Raw genomic sequence first — 7,445 nt, 5'->3', positions numbered from 1 at the left:
AGAGGACCCGAGTGATGACACTGTTAGCTGGGAAAGGACAGATGTCGATGGTACAACAATTGTCACATATTTACCACCCACCCAGCCGATGGTAGAAGAACAAATAGATGATACTGAGTTATCTGATCCCATTGGAGATGACATTTTGTACAATAATTGATTTCTTAAGTACCATGTTTTCTTAATGTATGAAATAGAAATTAAAATGTCTTTTTTCATATGGTTCTGTTATTTATTTATTCAAAACTGAATCGTCTTATCAACATGCATCTGTTCACTAATGTGACTCAGGTTCTTCTTAAGACATGAAACGTGCTCGTTCTAAACGCACGACTAGGCTACTGATAAGCCTTATGACTGGTGGCATCAATCAGCCTCAGCTACCCGAGACTGATGTGGGTCCCTCTCAGCCTCAGTTGCCCCAGCCTATAGCGGGTCCCTCCCAGCATCAGCCTTCCTCGGCTACATCGGGTCTAGTCTAGCCTTTGTTGCTCAAGTCTACAGTGGGTCCTTCTCATCCCCAGCTTCCCCTGCCTATGGCGGGTCTCTCCCAGAGTTTGCCTCAGGATCCACACCAGAAAGTTGATTCATTAGAGGATACTTCTAGTGGTATGTTATGCATTGGTTCTAATATCCTTAAAAATTTAATGTATTTTTTGCTAATAAACTATACAAGCTTGCATATTATTTATGTGCATTTTTTTTTCAATAGATTTGTTGTTCACGAAGAGAAGGAGTCGAGGCCCCACACGATGCCATCAAGTTTGGAACATGCGTGAAGGGCAACGCATTTTTATTACCACTAACAATCTAGGGCAACCTATTAATGAAAATACTAGCAAGCTGACAAACTTTTTGGGGACAATAGCACGTAATGGGAGTAATGGGGATTATGCACCCCTTACATATTCTAATTGGAGGGTAGTGCTAAACGAGAAGAAGGATGATATGTACGAACTTGTCATGGTAATGGTGATTTGTTTTATGTATTTTATGTATTTGATTATTTATTCTTTATTCAATATGTGATTGTCTACTTTGTTTATGTGATGCAGTCCAAGTTTCAGTTTGACAAAGAGATTAAATCTTAGGTGTTGATGTCGATTGGAAAAAAATGGAAGGATTGGAAGTGCGAACTGAAGAAATTCCACTACTCGCCTAATGATAATGATGAGGCGCGGCTAGCAGACCTCAATGAGCGTGTCCAAATGGATCAGTGGAAGGCCCTCATTGAGTTTTGGAACTCTGAAGAGGGAAAGGTATGTGATGAGTAGTTACTAAAATCTTCATGTTATGAAATTACACAACTGTCTTAAGCTGAAATTTCATAAATTACTCTGTTGATGTGTCACATTTTAGGTCCGTAATAAGATAAATACGGAAAATTGGAGAAAACAACGCATTAGCCACACTGCAGGCACGAAGAGCTTTGCGCGAATATGTGAAGAAGAGGTAATTTTTTATTAATCACCTAATAATTTGATGTCAATCTATTTCTCATATATAACTTATTTAAATAATGATAGAGAAACAAGAGGGCCAATGGGGAGGATTTGACCCGAGTAGAACTTGTTGACACATAGACACAAGAATGGGAGCAAGAGCAATGGTATGTATATGTATCTTCTTATTTTGTTTAATCTTTTGGCAATATCAAATCTAAATTGGTGATTTTTAATTGTAGGAACAATTAAATGAACGAACTTCGCAGCAACCAGAGGCTTCACATAATAGCACTGCGAGGAAAGATATATTCTCAGAAGTCATGGGTGACGAACGACATGGCCATGTCCGCACTTATGGGTTAGGTCCCTCTCCTTCTGATATATGGGGCACAACATCCCACAGTGTCCAGTCCCAAGGGATGACCTCCAATGCTTAGAAGATAGATGAACAATATGAGGAATTGCATGTTGAAATATCTTCACTAAGAGAAACTATGGTTGATAGAGATGCTCAAATATCTTCACTAAGAGAAACTATGACAACATTGATGGTTGCTATAACGAATCCAAGCATTAATCTAGCTACATTATTAGGTGTTTCAGCTAATCTTAGCTTGAACCAACCCTCCTCATCATCAAGCCACTTGGTTCCAACCCCTCAGGTAATTATAATATATACATGTATATTTTTATGTGTAATATGTTTTCAATTATACATAGTTCGAGCTGTATACAAGAATTGACATTGATTTATCATTTGTAGAGAGACTTGGTGAACAAGGGGAATTCTACGAGTTGCACTAATGTGACTCAAGTTCTTCTTAAGAGTATTGTAAGGCCTGGGGATACTGTAGCTAAAGGAACCGTTTTGAGCACGGATCCATTGACAAAAGTAGGGGGGCAAAAACTTGGAGTTGGTTTCTGGGAAGTATCTGTTCAAGTGGCAATCGTACGTGATGAGGATTTGATAAGGACCCATGGACGATATAAAACAATTGGGGATGCAATTGGAATGAGTATTGCTTGGCCCACTACTTTATGTATGGTAAGTTTTTTATTATTATTATTATTTTTTTTTAAGCAATAGAACTTATTGTATGAGATTGTAAATAGTAATTGATTTATTTTTGTTATTTTTTATAGGGTGCAGACAGAAATGGATGATGACTACATGAGAGAAGTTTTTATTAAGTATTTGGAACTGTAAACATCTTTTGTAAGTGGGGGTAGTAGGGATATGTGGTTTCAGACTTTTGGATTGAGTTAGACACATCTAAACAATTTATTTTTATTTTAGTTTAATTATAGAGGGCACATCTAAACTCATCTAATCTCTTTAATTTAATCTTAGTTTTATAAGATTATGATTTGTGATTTGAATTTTGCATTTGCATGTCTTTAATTTAATCTCTTCTGTTTCTTTTCTTTTTCTTTTTTTTTCTTTCTTTCTTTTTTTACATGTGGTCACTTAGTCATCATATTTGTAGGGTAAGAGTTCCTATCATACCTTTTAGTAAATTTGCATATAAGTCTTAGGCTCCATTTGGTCATCACATCAATCTTTATGAATATAATTTTTTCTGAAACCAAATGGAGCTTAAGCCCTTTTTTAACTCCGCCAATGCAACTTCTTGCATTGCCGATCCCAAGCCCAGGTAAAGGAGAAGGGAAAAGGGCGTCAAGGTGAGTTGTGTCATTTTCTTCCATTTTATGTCTTTTGCGATAGTATTCAATTAAGTTTAAGTTTAATACACTCATAAAATGTTTCTTCATGGCAGCCTTACGTTGACTTGGCAAATAGCTATGGCACTGGGAAAATGTTAGAATTAGAGAGTTGTCTTGAGACAAACATGGAGAAGTTCAAAACTGTGAGTTCTCTATCTTGAATTAGTTTTCCTTACTTTTTGCCAAAGTTTGGAAGTCAACATGTTACTAAAAGGCAGGCCACACTTATACCATTGGTGGGCAGAACATGACATGATGTTTCTTCTGTTGATCATTTTATAATGCCTATTTGTATTTGTGTGTATATAATTTTATTCTGCTTTAATGGTTATTAGTTTAGAGTACATTTGGTTGCCACTAAAGAGATTTTTCTTCATATTTCATAATTTACAGAAACCTACTAAGAGCCTAAGAGTAGAAATTCCAAAGTCATAAATTTGTTTTTCTATGCCTGTGAAATGCTCATGAGCCAAATGTAGCTTGAATGACTTTCTGATGTAAGATGTTAGAAACTATTCATGAAATGTAGGTTCCAGGGTGTGTTAGAAACTATGCAGGACTTATCGAACCAGGAAATGCTGTAAATGGCCTACTGATTCTTCTTGAAGTTAACTTTGCACAAAAGTATTTCCTTCATCGATTCCCATGAAGAGTTGTTGCTCTGAGAAGAATCAAGAACTACTTTATATGCAAGATTTGATACTACAGTAGCAGCTAATACACCAACCGGTTCACCAATAAGAGAACTTCCAGGACTATTTTCGTCCACCTATCCATACTCAAATTGAATTATAGAATTACTGCAGAGGTTTCTCACTGTCCCATCATAACAGATAACGACATCTCTAAGTGTGGACAATAGATATTTAAACAAAGTTCTGGAAGAACGGATCAAGAATGGTCAACACTTCCCTGGATGATATGGAATGGACCAACTCTTCATAGGGGGTCAGACCTTGAAAAAAGGAGCTCTTAACTAACCCAAATGCCTCAGAAGGATAGTCAACACCATTAACAGAATACTTATTTTGGAAGTGGAAACTCATATCCTCAACCAAACGCCTTGAATAAAACTTCCCTCGGTCATAAAGTTGAAGCCCCAAAAAGCCAAGTTGTTGAACAACCTTACTGATAACTGAATCATTTTTAGAATCTATCAAATTACCCGAAGCAGATAACTTTAGAATACGAGTCACGATAGGCAGTTTTACAGTTTTCGGGTAGCTTTCCACTTGCAACTCTACAAGTTCATTGTAATTTGATCTCAAGTGAAGTAGCAAAGGTGATATGTCCTGGATCATTCAATCAGTGTGTTTTTTGCATGGTAGTCCATCATGTTCTGGACTAGGCAGTTCAGATTGATGGATTGAACTGTTCAAATGGATAGATGAGACTAGGAGAACTGTAACTTATAATGCTCTGAGAGCACTCGAGAATTTCCCTAATATAAAATATCTAAAATAGGTAGCTGAAGTGCTATTGTCCAATGGTTGAGATCCTTGCTATCCAAGTGAACACCCAAGTCCAGTACAGTCCAGTAAAAAATACAAATTTACAGGACAACTCAACTTAGAATGCAGCTGAGTCGAGTTCACTGGGTCAGATGCCTAGTCAAGTCATCGAGTTTTGGAACTATGTCCGAGAGGAGCTAAGATGATGATGGTGGGTCTATCAAACCACCTAATAAATCAGGTCTGGGCAGATTACCAGCCTTCTAATCCTATGGATTGGGATACCAACTAACACTTCCTCTCACACAGCTGCTCATCTTGTAATACTTGAGATATCATGGTGCGATCCATGGACGTGGCTGACTGAAACGAGCACTACAAAGCCAGGGTCAGCACATACACATTAGTGGCTGCACTCATCACCACTATCACCTTCGCTGCTGCATTCACAATGCCGGGTGGGTACAGGAATGACAACCCAAACCAAGGGGCTATAGTCCTCGTGAAGCATTGTTCATTCAAAGCTTTCTTGTTCTCAAATACAATCACATTATATTGCTCACTTATCGTCGTTGTCTGCTTCATCTGGGCATGGGGTCATCACATGAGTTTTACGTGATGTGCTTATGTGGGGCCATCAGCTTACGATCATTGCATGCCTGGTGCTGATGGTTTCATTCATGGCAACTGTGTATGCAGTGGTTGCACCAGAGTGCTTGTGGCTAGCTATTTTGATCTTGGCTATTGGTTGTAGTGGGCCATTCCTTGTCTACTATTTACTATTTGCAAAACAGTCCACAGAGGACCTGTATGGTGAGCCTTAAGCAAAGCAGGTTCTGGTAAAACTGGTGAAACACACATAGCCAATTGTTGCGCAGTCGCTTTGTTCAAGAAAAAAGTCCTAAACATGAGTTTCAGTGACAATAAAGAATCATGCACCAGTTGTAAATTCAAACTGCCACTATGAGAACCACGGATTTGCTTTTCAACACTAAACAGCTCCAAAACTTCTGCCTTTGCTAGTAGAGACTATGGATAAAATATATGAACATAATCCCCATCAAAATCCGCACCTAGGGGAGCACAAATAAGAGGATTGATCTTAACAGTATGGTCGTCATGCACATAGATAGGAAATGCTTGTAATGAATGTTTATGAGTACTAGGTGGCCTATTAATGAAAACAATGTCTCCGTCCATAATACGCCTATTTATGATTTGACCAACTTTCAAATCTGATTTAGTTTACTTTGATTCTCTTTTTTCCAATTCGGTTTTGAAAAATTTGAATGTTGGAGAAGTGCTACTGTGATTTGTCTGGATGTATTTAAGTGACTATTTTGTGTGTTCTCTACACCATAATGAAGGACCACAGCTGGTCACAAAAAGTTGTGAGGTGCATTGGACACAAAAAGCTGAAATATTATGCTTTTGTACTATTTCAATTCCCAAATGGAAACATTGACTGTATGCTAGTGACAAAGGTGGGTGTAAATTGTGGCTGCTCCCTTTTTGAAATTATTGCTTGGTAGCTTCATCTGTCAAACATACTTCCTTAACATGGGTTTTATAAGATAGTTCCAGAATATACTTGTACTATACTGCATTCGGTTCCACAAGAAAGAGGCGTTCAACTATCGGGCCTATCTTTCTTTCAGTTTTGATGTGTTAAAAATTGAATCAGCAAACTGAAGAATGCAACCGGTGCAATAAATTGCAGTTAATTTGAATGGAAAAAAATATCTGTTTTGTATACAAGAATCCAGGTTGTATACACTAAAATGATTAAAAAAAAAAAAAAAAAAAAAAAAATCTTTTCATGCACTAGATAACTAAACCAACCCATTGGTGCAAACTTTTAAATGGTTACATGATTTTGCATCTCCATGGATTACACGAAGGACATGTGAAATCCAAGGCGAAAGAAAGGGAAAAAAAAAAAAAAACAATAATCATCCAATGATGATTTTCAAGAGAATTATTGAAAGATGGATTCCAATTTTGAGTTCTTTCCAACTCATTTTAGGCCTCAGGTATAAAAATGAAGTAGATCTAAATCTCAACAGGGACACAGTATAGAACAATAAATAAATAAATAAATGTTAATGGTAAATAAATATTAATGGATCGGTTGCCGCTAAAACCTTTCCTGAGCTACAATAATATTTATCGTCCAAACTATGAATTATGTCACGTGTACCAGCGGGCACCGACCTGCCAAAAGTATCAGTTAGATCCACAAGAAATACCTGCCAAAACTATCAGATAGATCCACATGATCACTGAGCCTTGCCTCGGTAAACAATGAGGAACATGTGCCTACCATAAGATTTATTTATCTCCCAACTTGTTGGACGGACACAAATCTAGTTGCAGGGAAATGCAAATATCAGCCTGGCATATAACTTCTGTGGGCCCAACGGTGTCGGGCTCACTAGACGAAGGAAAAACACAAATAGTTCGATCTAGAACTCCTAGGAACCTCGGTAATATATATTTGTCATTAAAACTGTTTAAAGCAGGAGCCATTATGGACCCCGACTTGATGTATATAATAATAACATTGTCCATTAGGTGGGCTGCGGATCCAAACCTTACACTGGTTACACCACATTAAGCAATGGAGATTGAATACTTGTAGTTGAGAACTTCCTTCGGGCTTACAATGATGTATTTATTCTGTACCTGGGCTATCCATCTGGTGGGGCCCTCAGCAAACCACCATAGTGTATGGGTTCTGTCTACTCCATCCATTGGGTGGGCCACCCTCCAAAAACTGAAACAGATCCAAATCTCATGTGAACCACATGACTGGAAACGGTTA

The 7,445-nt window shown here is 37.7% G+C and overlaps 1 long non-coding RNA gene and 1 pseudogene across 1 annotated transcript; one reads left to right on the top strand and one right to left on the bottom strand.

Annotated features, from left to right (window-relative positions):
- Positions 1-2,045: 2,045 nt before the first annotated feature.
- LOC131238542 (uncharacterized) lies at positions 2,046-2,832 on the top strand. Its single transcript, XR_009167907.1, has 2 exons — positions 2,046-2,490; positions 2,589-2,832. It is a non-coding gene; the product is annotated as an uncharacterized LOC131238542 (long non-coding RNA).
- A 927-nt stretch (positions 2,833-3,759) lies between these two features.
- LOC131238922 (DNA-directed RNA polymerase V subunit 1-like) lies at positions 3,760-4,471 on the bottom strand (annotated as a pseudogene).
- Between the last annotated feature and the right edge of the window lie 2,974 nt (positions 4,472-7,445).

Source organism: Magnolia sinica, chromosome 3 (genome assembly GCF_029962835.1).
Source record: "Magnolia sinica isolate HGM2019 chromosome 3, MsV1, whole genome shotgun sequence".
Taxonomy (NCBI): domain Eukaryota; kingdom Viridiplantae; phylum Streptophyta; class Magnoliopsida; order Magnoliales; family Magnoliaceae; genus Magnolia; species Magnolia sinica.
Note: the sequence above shows the minus strand (reverse complement) of the source record. Positions and strands in the feature narration are given on the sequence as shown.